Here is a 17,112-nt window from a genome sequence, read left to right as displayed (position 1 = left end):
AAGTTTTCTGTTTGCACTCAGGAAACTGAGGCTCAGAGAAGCCAAGTGATCTGCCCAAACTCACAGAACGAGTGGGAACCCCAAGCAGGGTTTCAACCTCAGCACCCCACTTCACACCATTTCCCTCTTCCCATCACTTCTCAAGACACCCATCAATCCATTTTAACTCTTTTCACCTCACTGTACTCGACCTCCTGATCTGGGAAGATTATCTAAGGCACTCATGAAGAAAGGGAATTATCTGTTTTGAGATTCTGGCAAGCCCTGCCCCGAACAGTGACCCAGGGGTGCCCGGAATCCCTGGATTTGAAAGCTTTTCTCTTTGTGGTCAAACCTTCACAACAGCTCTGTGAAGTGGGCACTATTGTCATCATCGGTTCACACATGAGGGGTTACAAACTTGCCTAATGTGGCAGAACAAGAAAAGCATTTAAAATTCTTCTGAGTTAGAGGAAGATGAATCAGATTTGCTCAGGAGAAACTTTGCAGAGAAGATGAAAGCCAGTGTCAAAGACAGCTCCTTTCTTTCTTCAAACTTTCCCCCAGATTCAGCCTTCGTAGAATCACAGGGTAATACATCTGTAAAGATCCTTCAGAGCATCTTTTAAAATCTTTTGTCTCTCTTCGGTAAAGAAGCTGAGGTCATTATCTAATCTACAGGAGTCAAGTAATTACAAGAAAACACTGGCAGAAACTCTAGTCAGAACTAATATACGAGGGTCACAGAAGAAGATGTGCACATTTCAAAGCATGATGAAGCTTACCTTATGGTCTTTTTAACTGAAACTTTTATAACAAAGACTCTCAGTTGACAAGAAGCACAGCCCCACTTTAAATCTAAATAAAGCAGAGATAATGGTCTAAAGAGCTTTTGAGTGTGTGTGTGTGTGTGTGTGTGTGTGTGTGTGTGTGTGTGTGTGCGTTTACAGACTTAGATTAATCTTCTGCATACAGTTGTGTATTCTGGTATCTTAGTCTTTTGGTTTCCTGGCAATAAGAATCCACTTCATTCACTCTGTTACATACCTTCCAATCCTGAAACTTCCTTTCCTGGAGGCTGATTTCTCCTCTACCCTCCCCCAACTCATCAGTTTTGCCATAACCCCAGAGAAAGGAACAGGTTAAGTGTGACTCCTGGAAAGTGGAGCATATGATGTAGGAGGATGTCAAGAAGGACAGAGGGGAGAAAGCCCATCCCTTCTGATTCTGGTGGCGTGTGACAGGTAGAGAGGAAAAGGAAAGCAAGTTCGTGGTGAGACGTCATGTTGGGCCTCCTCTCTGGCCAAAGTCCTGGGAGGAGAAGGCAGAAGAGTGGACATGAAGGGCAGGGCCATTGCCCACTGGAAACTGGAAGGAGGGGAGGTCATCTCACAAGTGGTCCCTACCACCAACCGAGATAGGGAGACAGTAGACCTGAGTTTGGCTCTCCCAAGCCATCCTCAGTTTCTACATGGCATGGATGAGATCCCAGAATCTCCTCTGTGCCCCAAAGGGTATTCTGATGTGAGTCAGCCTTTAGCTAGATGTTTGATGGAGGAGACCACCATCTTTTGGACAAAGAGACCCTGGAGCTGAGGAATGTACCACTGGAAGAGGAGACACAACAAAATTTCAGAGGCCCACAGCAAAAGCAAGGGCTAAAGAAGAGCTGGGTGAGTAGACAGGGCTTACTGGACTAGTTAGACAACACGAAAACAGAGCTGGATCTACGCTCGCTGCACGTCTCAGCAATGGATGCCTGAAGGGCACTGAATTGACATAAGCCCTCTAGTAAATTTCCAGACACTGGTTTTTTAGAGAAAAACAGTAAGGGGGGAGCTAATTTAAAGTATAAGACACTAAGACAGTCATGGCATATGAATTATTTGTGGAGACTCTTGAAGTCATTGGATTACACTGCATTTACTGGATATGTCTGAAACACAGTTTTCCCACTGCCTGGGGGAGCTAGTAGGGAAAATCAGATCTATTTTCAAGATGAAAAGTGTCTATGTTTTCTTTGCTTATCTAATGGCATTGTGAGTAATTTTTCTATGCAATGACACCAGCTTAAGTGGAAAGGGAAAAAACTGAAGTGGTACCAGTAAGGGCCTGAATACAGCACTTAAAACTATCAGGAATCCAGGCATCTATGAGTTTTATCTCTCTCTCCCTCTCTTTCTCACACACACTCACTCACACACACACACACACACACACACACACCCTACCAGCTTTATGCGCACATAGCTGCTTGTGTGCCCAGCAGAGAAGAATATCTTTCAATCTCAATTCTAGTCCTAAATTCCATTGGTCACAGAAACTAAATGTGGCTGCTGAAGGGCATCCCTTGTGGGTAAGCACATAGTTATTCCAGAATTGAGATCATTATCACGGTTGTCTGCTAGTCTTTATCTTTTTCTTTTTAAAATTTTTTTTTAATTTTAACTTTTTGGGGGTGGGAGAGGTAACTGGGTTTATTCACTTATTTATTTACTTACTTACTTAATGGAAGCCCTGGGGATTGAATCCAGGACCCTGTGCATGCTAAGCACACACTCTACCACTGAGTTATACCTTCCCCCTCTTTTTTTTTACTGTAATATTAAAATGTTCCCATATTATTAATTATTCCATGAAACATTTTATATGTCTGCATAATAGTCCATTCCCTTCTTATTGGTTATTTCACTTTTAATCTCAAGTATTTAAAGTATTATATAAGTAATACTATGCTGAACATGCCTACACTTTAATTTTTGTGCCCATATTTGATTATTTCCATTATCATATCAAATGATAATGTTGATCCCTGAGGATCTGGAATTTCTAACTATGTCTAATCATGAAAATCCTTCAATTCATCTTGTTTATAAATATGACTCACATATAACTGTAGTAATTTTTAAAACAAAAATATCCAAAATATTCACTCTCACACATACAGAAAAATTATTATATTAGTTAGGTTTTGTAATTGGGTGTAAATTGATGTAGTTTTCTGTTTCAGACTTGTGATTGTCTTTTGGTCACACAGAATTCTTTTAAGTCTTGCAAGTTTCAAAAGCTGACACTTTTTGAAAACTCAGAGTAAGTTCTTTTCATTTCCAGACTTTGCTATAAATAGCTGCAAATACAATGCCTCACTAGTCAGTTCTGTGAAGATGCTCAGCTTCAGAGACGGCATCTCCTGGAGTAAAGTATCACCTTATTTAAACATGAAGGAGTTTGCAGCATCTAAAAGAATAAAAGATATACACGCATGAAAATGTAAATACTTCAAGATCTGTCACAAGGCAGATACATGTCCCATATGAGGACCATAGCATGCTCAAGAGGGAGAGGGCACTGGACCACCACAGAGTGTGTTTGAATACAGTGCTTGTCTAACATCTTCTCTCCCTGCCTTATTCATCTACTCATCCTTCATCTAGAGTGGGAATTCAGTATGGGTTTATCGACTTGTTCCGTAGACCAGTGGTCAGATCAAAGAAGGGATGGCAGTGATTGATGAGGACTTGAGTGGTGCTCCATAAGGAACTGGGTGGCCACTGACTGCTCATGGTCAGATGTAGAAAAGAAACCTGGATAGGGAAGGGAAGGAATGCCAGGTCTCCTAAACCAACCCTTTGACCTTTGATCTCCTTGGAAGAACCCAATGATGCTACTAACGGGACTGATAGAAGCTAAATGTTTTTCCACATCTCCTGTGTGTCTGTCATCTGGCACAGATTTACCTTCTGTATTTGTTCATTTATAGGAGTGGTGGAGAGGCCAGGCTCTGGATCCAGCGGTGTAATTTTTTAACCTCTAAGGCTCCAGTTGTAAAACAAGGACAATAACAGTGCCGACCTCACAGTGATCTGAGGACTGAATGAGAGATGTACTGTGCTCAGCCCGGTGCCAGGCCCATGGAAAGCCATCGGGAAGCCCCAGTGTTCATCATGTCCAGAGTGAATATGGTTCTTGCTCTGCCACTTTTCACATAGTCAGAGTTTGGAAAGTATTTTCAGCTTTTTTGGGGGGGTCAAACCCCCATGCTGACTCAACTGAGGGAGGTTGATTTAAAACGGAAATGACATTTGATGAATATGTTTATTGTCTAAAATTCATGAAATGCTGGAAAATGTTTTTAAAAATCTAAGATTTCTTTTTAGCTAGAGTCAGAAATTCCCCCAGGGTTGTATGAAAACCTCTAGAAACATTAGGTACCCAGGAAGCGTTTCCAGCCTCCAGACCCTTTCAAGAACACACATCTACTCCCTAATATCATTATTTGCTTGGACACATCGTGTGAACTAGCATCTTTTTAAAAAGTAAAAGGGAAACCTCTGTTGCCCTTATGTTTTAACCAATAATGCATTGGACGTTCCAGGTAAAGTCTACATCAGTTTCCTTCTAAAAGATTGTAAATCTGAGCTTCTTAAGCTAATAGCTGTGGCTATTCTCCTGCTGGTAGCACCTCAGGGGAAAAAAATCTGCTGAAGGAAGCAGACCGCTCAGTTTTGCTGATCTTTTCCTCTGCCTTTGATGCCACGGGCTGGTATCAAGTGTGAACTAAGCTCTTTGAATTCAAAATAGAAGCCCAAATATTGATTTTAATAGAGAACTACCTCTTTATCAGTACAAGTGACAGGGCCTGGGGGAACATTCTTCACATGGGTCTGATAACAATGTTTACTGGGACTATGAGGGGCAGGCCCTGGACCTCTGGACCCAAAGGATTTGAGATCACTTTTGGATGAGCTGAATGCGCACAGAGTAAAACAATAACCACTCTTCCATGTGCAGGCAACGTGATTCATTGTCACACAACAGTAATTATCTTAACAGAGCCTGGCCCTGCTATTTATAACACTATTATAAATCAGAGCTAAAGCTTAATATTTCCAAAGAAAAAGCTGTAATTTTTGGAAAATGACTTCTAACATTTTTGAGAATACAACTCATTCAGTTAACTAAGAGTACATTTTACAAGTGCAAGAAGTACCTAATAAGAAGTTGTGTTAATTAAATGTTAGCCTCCGAGAATGCTTTGTGGGAGATTTTTTTAATAGCATGAAACAGACTAGTTAACACTGGTCTCGAATTTTTTTTTTTTGAAGATAAAAATCATAGTCGTACTCTGGGACAGTGTTTCTCAGTCTTGGGTTATGTGTAGACCCCTTTGTAAAATGTTTAAATTATGCTGTATTTGATACATACAAAATAATATAAAACATGTAAGTAAGGTATGAATTTGTTTTTAATGAAACGACTACCTAACTTAAGAACTAGGGCATGGTCACACAATGGTGAAACCTAACTGTGGGCTCCCCTCCTTCTAGCCCAGGCTCCTGAAGAACCCCCTAACCTGATCCTCCACCAGAATTCTCCCTCCAGGAAATGATGGCACTGTCTACTTCAGTCCTAAAGCCAGAGAATCTGGGAACACCTTAACTCTCCCCTTTCCCTCGGCCCCTGTGTCCGTCACCTACATCTTCACTCTGTATCCCCCATCACAGGGGCATTCAGCTTCAGCTCCTGATCTCCTAACTCCTGCTCCAGTCTGACTACCAGCTCTCACCTGGATCCTGCCAAAGCCGCCTAATTGCTTTTCTTCAATTTATCCTCCCTCCTACAACCGGAAGACTATGTGGAAATGCAAATCTGACTGTGTTGCTTCCCCACTTAAAATTCTTCAGTGGCTTTCCATTAGATTGCAATAAATCTTGGAAGGTCCTCCTGGATCTTGGTCTCACTCATCTCTGCTGACTCTTAGATTCTCCAGCCATAGCTACACTACATTTCCTTTGATTCCTTACACATGCTGTGTATCCTATGGCCAGCACTGTAAATTGTCCCCAGGATCCATTTTCTTCTTTTTAGTAATAGAACCTACTCCACTCTCCTTCAGATTTAGTAGGGCACATGTCTACCCAGTTAGTTACTGCTTTACCAACCTTCCAGGCTGTTAGGTGTGATGCTGTGACTAGATTTTCATGACTGGAATGTGAGGAAGAGTGATATGTATCTACATCCTTAAAAGTAAATTAATTGCCCTTTCTTTTGTCCTTGGAGCTGGAATACAGATGTGGAGCTAAAGAACAATCTTTGATCACGTGGATGAGGAGACACACAAGGGTGATGGGAAGGCTATAAAATGGAAGGAACCTGTGACCATGAATAACCATGTGGCATATTTGAGCTCTTCATTATAGCAGGTTATCCTGTGCATTAGGCAGTTTGGGTTGTGCTGCAGTAACAAACAACTCTCAAAGCACAACAAACGTTTATTTTCTTTCTTTCTTTTTTTAATTTTCCACTCACACTACATGTCCTTCACAGATCAGTAGAGTGGCTCTGCTCATGTAGTCACTCAGGGATCCAGCCTAATGGAGGGCTTCAGCTAAATGTGACCTTTAATGAGCACACAGCAGAGAAAGGGACTTGGCAAACTGTGCTCTGTCACGTAAAGCTTCCAGCTGGAAGTCAGTCACATCACTTAACAGTGCAAGTCACACAATCCCACCTAATTCAACAAGGTTTAAGGATGAGTAATCCTGTTGTGTTCCCCGAAGGAAGAGAAAACCAGAACATTTGCAATGAGGCCTGATGACTATCTCAGCTTCTACCTTAATGTGTCTCGGCCTGTGCTCCCCCCAAAGTGATAACCCGTTTCTATAGCTCAAACGTTTGTAGGATTTTTCTTTATGTTTCGAAATTTACATTTCAAAAATTTCAGAACACTTGATCTTCTCATTAATTCTTCCTGTAGTCATTACCCTTGGGAATCCTAAAGTAACTAGTTCTTTTACATAAATACCTCCCAAATATTTATCTAAATAGCTATGTACATATACAAACTCTTTCCAAAGCTCTAGTACTAGTTTTCCAACTGCCTCCTACTTGTCAAACTCGACAAGCTAAAAACAATTGAACATATTACCCTTATTCACCTCTTAAATATGATTCTTCTACTGCATTTATATTCTTCTTCTTCTTTTTCAGTTTTGTTTCCTTGATCTCTATATCTCCAGCCCCTAGAATAGTGCCTGGCCTGAGAAGGGGCACTATATACTCAATGAATGAATGGATACTGTCATGACTTGACAATGGCTCCCAAGCCCGGAATCGTCTCTGACTCCAATCCCCTCCTTACTAATCTGCATCATGGCCTTACTACCTGCCACATTTGGCTATTCAGATGCTCATTATCAGATTATTGCAATAGCTTTCTGACAGCTGTCCTCATCACCAGTTTTTCCATTCTCCCACCCCTTTGACACAGCACTCCCATATCAATTTCCTTGAAGCCTGCGACTCATTCTATCACTTATTCTACAATCCTGTAAGGAACAGGTATTGTATGCAAGTGCTGTGCTCTGTTCTGAATATAAACGGGAATAACACACAGTCTACATGCTTGAGCAGTTCCTGATCCAGTGGGAGAGAGAGATGTGTCCAGAGATACAGAGCAGGGAGAGCAGTGCCAAAACAGAGGAGTGACAGATGTGACAGATGCCAAATCAGTCAAGGAGTCACAGAAGAGAGGACATTTACCCCACGGCCTAACAGAGAATTAGCCATTTTCCAGGATCAGCATTAGACAGAAATAAGGGCTATTTATCTTTTGAGTCAGGAGGAAAAAAGGAAAGAATGTGTGCTAACCGAGGTTAGATTCGAAGTCAGGGTGGGGGAAGAAAACTGATGGCGACTGTAACTGAGGACCTGTTTTCTCTCTGATGGGTGAGAAGGATGAAGGACAAGTCACTGGGCTGTGCCGTCTTCCAGCCAGATGTGCTGCTGGCTGCGGAAGATGGGTTTGCTCCCCAACACCTACTGGGAACCTCTAGCTACATTCACAACATTCGATTTAATTCTGCAGACAGGCACTGATGTCCTGGAGCTGCTATTTGGCTACGTTAGGATGCCACTGTTCCCTGCTCTTCCTTGCAATTTTCTACCATTCAAGCTGCAGTCTGGCTTTCCCTAGAATGCTTAGATAGACACTGCTTTCTCGAGGAGGGAGCCTGAAGTCAGATGAATTGCTGCATGGATTTTATAAATTCATAGCAGACTCAGTTGCTTGGAAGCCATAGCACTGCATATTTACATAAGCCAGGCTTTTTTTGAGAGAGAAAATAGGAGCGTTTTCCTTTGGCAGGGTGGGGGTTTTGGGGGAGTATTATTTTTGGAATTCCAAGGGCTGATCTTTGAATATAGAGCCAAAGCTCAGAAAATTAAAGCATAGATTTTGTAAATAAGCCACGAAGAACGGAAAGATCACAAAATAACAGTTCTTGCCACATGGTATCATCTCCCCCACCCCCCAACACACACGCATACCATTAAAAGGAATATAGTCTGACCAGCAGGCAGAAAGATGTGGAGTTTTATCATTTACTTTAAGTGCCTCTTTTGTGCAAGGCTCTTGGGAAATAAAAGAAAATTCCCTTTTAAAAAAAGATCCTGTAGCTGATGAGGGTGGTGAACAAACCTCCTCAGAGACACGTGAGGAGTGTCCTTCATCTTCACGCTGACCTAGATTTTGTTCTGATTCCTGACTCTGTGCTTGGGCTTCCAGAGAGCATACAGCTTTTGATAAGATCTTCCAGAAATGTTCATAGACCTTTCCTGAAAATTTTCCAGGAGGACTAAAAACATAACTTTATTAAATACACAGATCACCTTGACAAACTATCAAACACCAGCAGGAACAGGGGAATAGATTTAGCAGCATGCCCCCCCCCCATCATTTGATAAATACCTAAAAATGGGAAACTGAAGGCTTTTAAAAGAGAAAATCTAAGCTCTAACAGTTCTCCAAGGCCCATGCTAGAAAAGCCTTTATAGCTAAATAATAATTATTGGGCAAACTAATTAAATTACCTTTACAGGAAGAAGCACACTACTCTTAGCTTATGCTGCAAACGACAAAGGATTACCTTGAAATCTCCTTGAATTGGTCTGGAGTTGCTTTACAGTGAAGAAATTCTGAAAGACAGAAGGTTTTCTTTCTTTTTCTTTTTCTTTCTTTTTGTTTGTTTGATTATTTTACTCTTTTGTGGGCTGATTGGTAAGAAAAAAATGAATGCCATTGAAACTAGCATTTTTTTCTCAAAAGATAAATTCTCCCTCCATTCTTTTTGCAATATAAATTTTGGTATTGCTCAAAAGAATAGGGCATGTTTAAGGGAACTTTCTTTTAAAAAATCCTTTCGATAGAAAGAAAGAAAAATAATCTAGACAGATGGGAAAATACCACAACTCCTTTAACCCTCAGTTAATGGTTATGGGAATTGGAGTACTGTTAACTTTCCCTCAAGGAAACGTCAAATGTGCATCACCAGAGAAGACCTTTAATCAACCCCTAGGACTCCAAGAGAAGGAGGAACACAAGGAATTTCACAAGCTATTTCAATCACTTGGAATTCTGTTAGGCAAACAGAGTCAATTCTGAACATGCATGTTATGGGTGCCGCCAGTGCCCCACCCACATCCTCATCATCTGGTGGCAGCGCCCGCGCCCCAGCTGCTGGGAGCGTTGGCCCCTGGTGCGGGGATGGTTGCCCCCTCTGCAAGCTCAGCACCGTCAGCTGAGTGAGTCTCCTGTCTGGGAGGCGGTGTCCCGCCCCAGGAATGGAGGATGGGACAGCTGGCAACCGATGGCCGCCTGACACAGAGGCACAAAGGCTGGGCTCTGCCTCAGGGTGAGGCAAGCTCATGGGACAGTTGTGGTCCAGAGCATCCTGATGGGGCCCAACTGAAACCAGTCTGCTGGAGAATCACCTTCATGTAGCCTTCCTCACCTGTCAGATCTCGCTCCCCCAACTTTCTCTCTCCCTACAAAGTTCTTCCGCCAGAATCCCTGTCTCAGGCTCTGCTTCTAAGGAAGCCAACCTAAGACAGTGCAACTCAATAAAATCTGAAACCCTCTTTCACCATTTCTACAATCTCCTTTCTGACCCCTTTCCTCCAGCCAATATTCATTTTTTTTTTACATTTCTTTCTTTCTTTGTTTTTAATCAAAATCTTCCCTTAGGAAAGGTTCTGACAGCATCAGCTTCATACACATTTATGATGTACTAGGTTTAAGGGTCTCTCTCTCCTGGGATATTTGCATTTTAACAGGACACAAAGACCATGACTAGAATTAAGGGATTCGTTGTTACTGGCTAAAGAACTTCAAGGGGGTGGAATTAATTTAGCACCTAAAGCAACACATCACATGTCAGTACATACTCTACCCAAACACAAGTGTTGCCTTAATTAGAAAGTGCTGGTGTCATTTGCTTTTATAAAATTATAACCCCTGACATCACAACAGTCCACCACAGGGCCCTTCCAGCATTCTCCATCCTTAGGAAGGCATGGAGCCAAGGATGTCTCTCTTTCCCCACTCCTGCATCTCCTGGCTTCATTCTCTCCCTGGAATCACAGAAAATTAAACCTTCTAGTTCAGCAATGCCCAAAGGATCTGAGTTCCAGCATCTCTGGAAATCATCATTCATCTTATCCCCATTTGGTGAGGAATCACAATATCATTGATACAGTAAATGTAAGAAATACAAAAGTAAAGAATTCTATTTAACTTCCAGCCCAGACCTCTTAAACCTACCACTAGAATCCTATTTTTATGACTCATCATTTAGGAAACATCAATCTGATCTAACGTCCTCATTTTACACATAAGAACTTGAGGTCCCCCTGAGTTTAGCTCCTCTGGTTTGCCAGCTCCCTGAGTGACAGGCAACCCCAGCTCTGCAGGGACGCATCCTAGGGGCAGTGCTGCCTGCATCCACGCTGACAAAGTGCTTTGTACCGTCACCAGATGCTGACCGCTTTTGCCAGTTGACATAGGCTGCTGGCTGCACCTTCCACCTTTGGGGGGGAACGTACATGGTTAACAAGTCAGTGTTTGAAATGTGAGTTTCAGATCTCCCACTGTATCTGTATACATAGACAAAATTGTCCCAGACCCAAGTTGGCTAAACAAGTGACCTGTCTGTTGTTACCGGGGGAGGCGGTTGTTTCTGCAGAGCTGAAACACACCCTTGGAGGTCCTGGTTTGTGGGATTTCACCTGTTTGAAGTCACAGTAATTCTGTTCCAGCAAACCGCAATGACCTTGAGGATTCTAGATCTGTTTCTATCAGTGATTCTTTTCAAGTGATTCATATTTGTTAAACATTTAGTATCGCTATATACTTTTGCCTCCATGTTTAGATGATCAACAATCACTGTTTAATAACAGTTTAGCTTTTTGATCAATGGAATCAACTTAAAAGGCTTATTCTATGAAAAACCAAAGTGTTTACACTCACAATTACTTACGCTTGTCTTTCAGCTCTAAGCATGACCAGAGGACTCAAGGTTCTTCGGCGATAAGTCGTAGTGCCTGCATATTTATAAATAAATTAGAGCGTGTGTGTGTGTGTGTGTGTGTGTGTGTGTGTGTGTGTGTGTGTGTGTGTGTTCAGAAAAAACCCCTAGGGCTTCAAGCTCCTTTTCCAGCTCAGCTGAGGAAACCACAGCAAAAAGCCATTATGGCTGGAAAGAAAATCAGCCATTTTCTGTCCTGTTTAGTAATCAGCCTTTTATCTGGGCCTAAGCGTGTTTATAAAGAAACTATTAGGACAGCTTGCTGTTCCTCCACTCAGACTGCAGCCTGAGTGGGCAGAGGCCTCCCGAGGCCGGTCTGCAGCAGCCCGCGCCCGTTCGCGGAGGAAAGCCTCCTCCACAGGTTCACCGCGTGCGCGCTGTTCCCAGGGCCGCGGACTCCGTGCCGCCCAGCATCCGGGACTGCAAACCTGTTTGTGAAATCAGCATCCCTCTCCCCTTCCAACAACACAGGAATGGTTTCCTTGCCAGCCATGCTCCTAATTCATTCTCTCTGCGTGCAGGGTGAGGAGAGGAGCAAAGAGAAATGAATCTCCCCACACTTACATTCAGAGATGTAATATTTTAAAGTTAAAGAGGGCCTGAAACCCGATCTCACTTCTGTGCTTTGCTTTTCACCCAGGAAAGGTCTGGGGTGCAGGAAGGCATGCCATCATTGTTTCTCCCCGGACAGTCCTGGAGCAGGTGTGTTTTGTAGGCATTAACAATGCAGCCTCGCCCTTTGCAGGACTTAAGTCATGATTTGAGCCTCCCGTCACCCGCCCCCCACCCCCCGCCGCCACCACCACACACACACACACACACACACACACTCACTCTCTCTCTCTCTCTCTCTCTTTCTCTCTCTCTCTCTCTCTCTCTCTAATTTATGGAGTGGGGATGAAAGGCAATATAATATAAAAGGGAGAATTAAGGATGCTGATGAGTTGAGTCCAGAGCCATCTGAACAACACTTTGGATTCCATGAAAGATTCCAGAAGCACCATGTTTAAAGGCTTGAGAGGCCACTGGCCAAGGCTGAGGCCCAATAGGCTTCAGCTGGATTGACTTCTCTTCCCCATGTGCCGTGGGGTTCCGTTCCTGCTGCGACACACACCCCACCCCTTTTGTTAGCACAAATCTAAAGTAGTGCACGTGGGCCTTCAAGAAAACCATTTAACAACTGGAGGGACAGATGTTGTAGACTGAAAAGGAAGTGTTCGTTTTGGTAAAGTATGTTTGTGTGTTTGGTGGCCAGAGCTAATTCTCAGCAGATTTTGTTTTTGGTGTCTCCAGGAAAATACTTGTTTTCTTGTGTGGAATATTGCTCATTCCTGGGGAGAGTCAGTGGGGTGCCTGTGTTGGTTTGCCAGGGCTGCCATAATGAGGATCACAGCCTGGGTGGTTTAACAACAGAAATTTATGTTCTCACAATCTGGAGGCTAGAAATCCAAGATCAAGGTATTGGCAGGGCTGCTTCCTTCGGAGTACTCTCTTGTTGGCTTCCAGATGGCCATTTCTCCCTGTTTCCATATGGTTTTTCCTCTGCACATGTCAGTGTCCTAATGTCTTCTTAGAAGGACACCGGTCATATTGGAATTAAGGCCCACCCCATGACTTCATTTTCAATTAGTTACCGCTTTAAAAATGCTATCTCCAAATATAGCCATATTCCAGGGTACTGGTGGTTAGGACTTCAAGATGTGAATTTCAGGGAGACAAAATTCAGCTTATAACATCACCTGATATATGTCACAAAAACAAAATGAACTGGACTAGGTTTATGGGATCTCAATAGTGAGAAAAAGAATTGATACTCCCATCCCATAAATGGTGATGTTATTCATGACCAAAATGTACTGATGCTGGATCATTATATTCTGAAGTAACTCTTCTGTTGAGCAAGATGTTGCTATAGCTAAAGGATGGGGATTCACCCAAAGGGACTGGACGTTTTCATTGTTGATCACCTAAGGAAATGGTTTCTTGTAGAGCAGGCAGTGACACCAGGGAAGCAAAGCATGGATGAGGAATGCCTCAGGAGAACTGATTATGAGGTCCAGGACATAGAGACCAATTCACTGCACTCCCACTGCTGGGATAAGGATGAAGCCATGTAGCATTTCTGCTGGTTAAGTCACTGATAAAGGGAGCTTGGCAGCAGCTTCAGTTTAACCAGTAGGATTTATCATCGTGGCCCACATCTGCCCAGTTATTTATGTGAGGGGATGGGGTGGCAGGGCCCTGGTCCACAGGAATGCCAACCCCCCACCACTTGATTTTCATCTACTTTCTGAGCTAACATAGCTTAATTTTTAATTAGCAAAGAAATAAGTAAATGTATACAATTGGCCCTCTATATTCCCTGGTGCTACATCAGGATTCAATCAATCTAGGTTGGGTGAATCCATGGATGCAGAACCTGCAGATATAGCTGAGAGTCCCTCACCATTTTATATAAGGGACTTGAACACCCAAGGATTTTGGTATCTGATTCCTTAGTAGGGTGGGGGATGAGGGTCCAGGAACCAATCCCTAGCAGAGACCAAGGGACAATTGTAGTGTATTACAGAAAAAAAAAAAAAGCAGAGTATGAAAGTGCTGTGTGGGCAGAGGGGCTAGTGTCATTTTACAGAAGGTGTCATTTGAATACACACCTGAAGGAAGGATCTTTGGATATTTGGAGGAAGAAAGAGTTCACCTCAAAGTCTGCCTCCAATTCACTCCTTAACAATTCATCAGATGTTTACTAAGCGTCCGCCTTGTACCCAGTACCAGACTAAGTAGTGGCAATGCAGAAAAGATGTGACATAAGGTGTGGTCTGAGGTCTTCTCTGCCTTTTAGGAATTTATAGACTGGAATGGAGAGATTGGCACCTCAACAATTATCTAGAGACTTCAATATGTCTTGGGCAACAATCCATGGGGAGAGGGGATATGGGGCCAATGTGGTCATTCCTCTGAAAAAGCATCACAGAACATGTCGCTGAAGCTGTGTCTAAATAGAGAGTAGTTATTTACCAGGAACTGGGAAAGAACATTCAGGGCTCAAGGGAGCAATCTGCTGGAGGGCCGGGGGAGCTGTAGTCATGCAACCAGGATGGGGCAAGGGCTCCAGAGGGGATTGTCAGAGGGAGGGGGCTGGATAGGAGGTCATGGCCCCGTGTGGAAATCCTTCTGTGTCATACTAAGAGTTCACACCACATTCTGTAGTTGATGGGAAAGGTCCAAAGGAATTTGAGTGGCAATAATAGGATAGTAAAAATTACTCAGGCAACAAGAATGGAGACTGGATTGGAGGGAGTCAGAGGACAGGACCTAAGCAAAAACTTAGCTTGAATTATCTCTAGATTAGGAATACAGATAAAACCAAAATTTGAGAGAGAAATATTTCATAGCAATATTGAGAATGTGCTATGTAGGAAAAAAAGTATTGAAATTCAGTTTTACAGTTTCTCTTCTTCCTTTTAGCTACACAAATTTGATCAAAGATACCTTTAAATTGACATTTACTGACCATTTCATGTCTTATAGTCCATGTCACTGACAGTTACCAAATTGGAATTCTTGTGCCTTTAGCTTTCAGGTTAAGCTCAGTGGATAATTTCTTCAACTTTGAATTCTCAAACAAGAGATGAAAGCTAAACTATAGGACATTGGGAGAAGGGTATAGCTCAAGTGGTAGAGTGCATACTTAGCATGCATGAGGTCCTGGGTTCAATCCCCAGTGCCTCCATTAAAAAATAAATAAATAAACCTAATTACTCCCCCCCCATAAAACTAAAGCTAAAAAATATATATATAATAAAAAGTAAATATAAATAAAAATAAAATAAACTATATGATATCTATGGAATTATCTTGCTAAGTACTTTTTCTTGTTGCAAATGTGTCTTTTCAGGAGCAGTTTATTTTGTGTCTATAAAAGGTATTAAGCAGCCATGCATCTCACACGTGATAACTGGCTTTTCTTGGCCTCACCTTCAATCACTACTTAGCAGAGGACATCTACACGTTCCACTGGAAGATATTAGGGGCACAGTTCTGTTGGGGGTGGCTGTTAAGCTAATAATCTTTTTCACACTGCTCAACATGCCAAGGCTTTGTGGCAGAGAACACCATTCCCAATTTGACTCTTAAGCTCAGCTATGCTTTATTTTATTTTGTTTTCTTTCTCAGAATGAGACCCTTAAAAAAAAAAAAAGCTCAGTGAAGCAGATTGGGAAACCTATAATGTGTGAGTATTATTCATTCTTCCCACCTCTGCACAGGCAGAGGTACTAAAACTAGTGACTCTGCACAGCCTCTCCCGAGGCCCTGCGCCGAATTTTGCGTTTTATCCTTTCCTATCCTCCCCATTGCATCAGATGCGGGCATGATGAAGTCAGTATTTGTTGTTGAACCTGTGTAAATCAGGCCACGCCAGCCTGAGAGAAAGGTCACGGGCAAAGGCAAAATATTTTTCTGATTCCACAGCAACTTGTTAGGTTTAAAGTAAATAAACAGGATTTGGTTTAGTTTGTTTTTTTTCTTTTTTAATCTATTACAAATGTGTAAAAATCCTCCCTCAAATGCTGCTAAAGCAGGAAGCAAGCATCATGAGACATTTACCTTTGTTTTACTTTTGAAAAAAAAAAGAGAAAGAAGAAAAACTGTTGCAAAAATTCGTGCAACAAAGCCATTTTGTAATGATTCAGTGGCGGTTTAAAAATCTCCAATAATTGCAGTGTAATTTTGGGAGTGGGAAGCCAGTTTGCACCCATGTATTAGTGTTATCAGATTGTCATAACAAATCACCACAAACTCGGTGGCTCAAAACAACAGAAATCTATTCTTGCACAGTTCTGGAGACCAGAAGTCCAAACTGAGGGATCGGCAAGACTCCCTCCAAAGGCTCTGGGGGAGAATCTTTTCTTGCCTGTTCCAGCTTCTGGTACTTGCTGGCATTCCTTGGCTTGTGGCACCATAGTTGTCTGCCTCTGTCTTCACATGGCCTTCTGTGTCTAAATCTTCATCTCCTTTCTCTTAAAAGACACAAGTCATTGGATTTAGATCCACTGTAAATCAGACATAATTTTATCTGGAGACCCTTAACCAATTACACTCACAAAGATCTCATTTCCAATAAGGTCACATTCTGAGGTTCTGGGTGGACGTGGATTTGGGGAGGACACCATGCAACTCTCTACAACCCATGCAATAATTTTATTAGCTAGCTGTATTTACTTAGTATTTCATGAACAGTATAAACCTACATAAACCAAGATCCAAGTGATTTCTGTATCTGAATTAATACTTTCAGTTCATTTCATCTGCTGAGGGCCACCAAAGGACTTGACACACTGGCTGTCAGAATTTCTGATTCTATTTCTAAAAGGATATTTTTATCCTAGTTTCTCAGATAGGTAATTAATTATAGCCTAACAAGTATACCTTCTGCTTCATGAGTCAAACAGCAAGTCATGAAGTCTACCTGGGTTTCAGCTCATAAGCACAGACTGAGTTAAAACAAATTCGGTTACCTCACATTCCTGGTAAGCCCATCAATAAAATGCTGTTTGCTTGTAGACAAAGACATAACACTAAACATGAACTTGTGTGGTCTGGCCCCTGGGTCTCGCCAGTTCCCTGGCAAGGTTTCCCACGTTCCCACACACGTTTGTACTCAAACATCTATTTGCATTATTATGTAAATAACATCAATGAGCTCAGTGAAGGTGGAAACCCAGTCTGTTTTCCATTGTGCCTCTAGCATTCAGCACTGAGTGCAGCA

General features: G+C 42.3%; 1 long non-coding RNA gene across 1 annotated transcript in view; it reads right to left on the bottom strand.

Moving 5' to 3' along the window:
- Positions 1-3,135: 3,135 nt before the first annotated feature.
- LOC116281499 (uncharacterized) overlaps positions 3,136-17,112 on the bottom strand; it is a 39,566-nt gene continuing 25,589 nt past the window's right edge. The window contains exon 4 of the long non-coding RNA XR_012075261.1: positions 3,136-3,216. This is a non-coding gene — a long non-coding RNA (uncharacterized lncRNA). The remainder of the gene's footprint in view (positions 3,217-17,112) is intronic.

This window comes from Vicugna pacos, chromosome 8, assembly GCF_048564905.1.
Source record: "Vicugna pacos chromosome 8, VicPac4, whole genome shotgun sequence".
Classification (NCBI taxonomy): Eukaryota; Metazoa; Chordata; class Mammalia; order Artiodactyla; family Camelidae; genus Vicugna; species Vicugna pacos.
The sequence above is the reverse complement of the archived record's forward strand: the minus strand, read 5'-3'. Positions and strand labels throughout refer to the sequence as shown.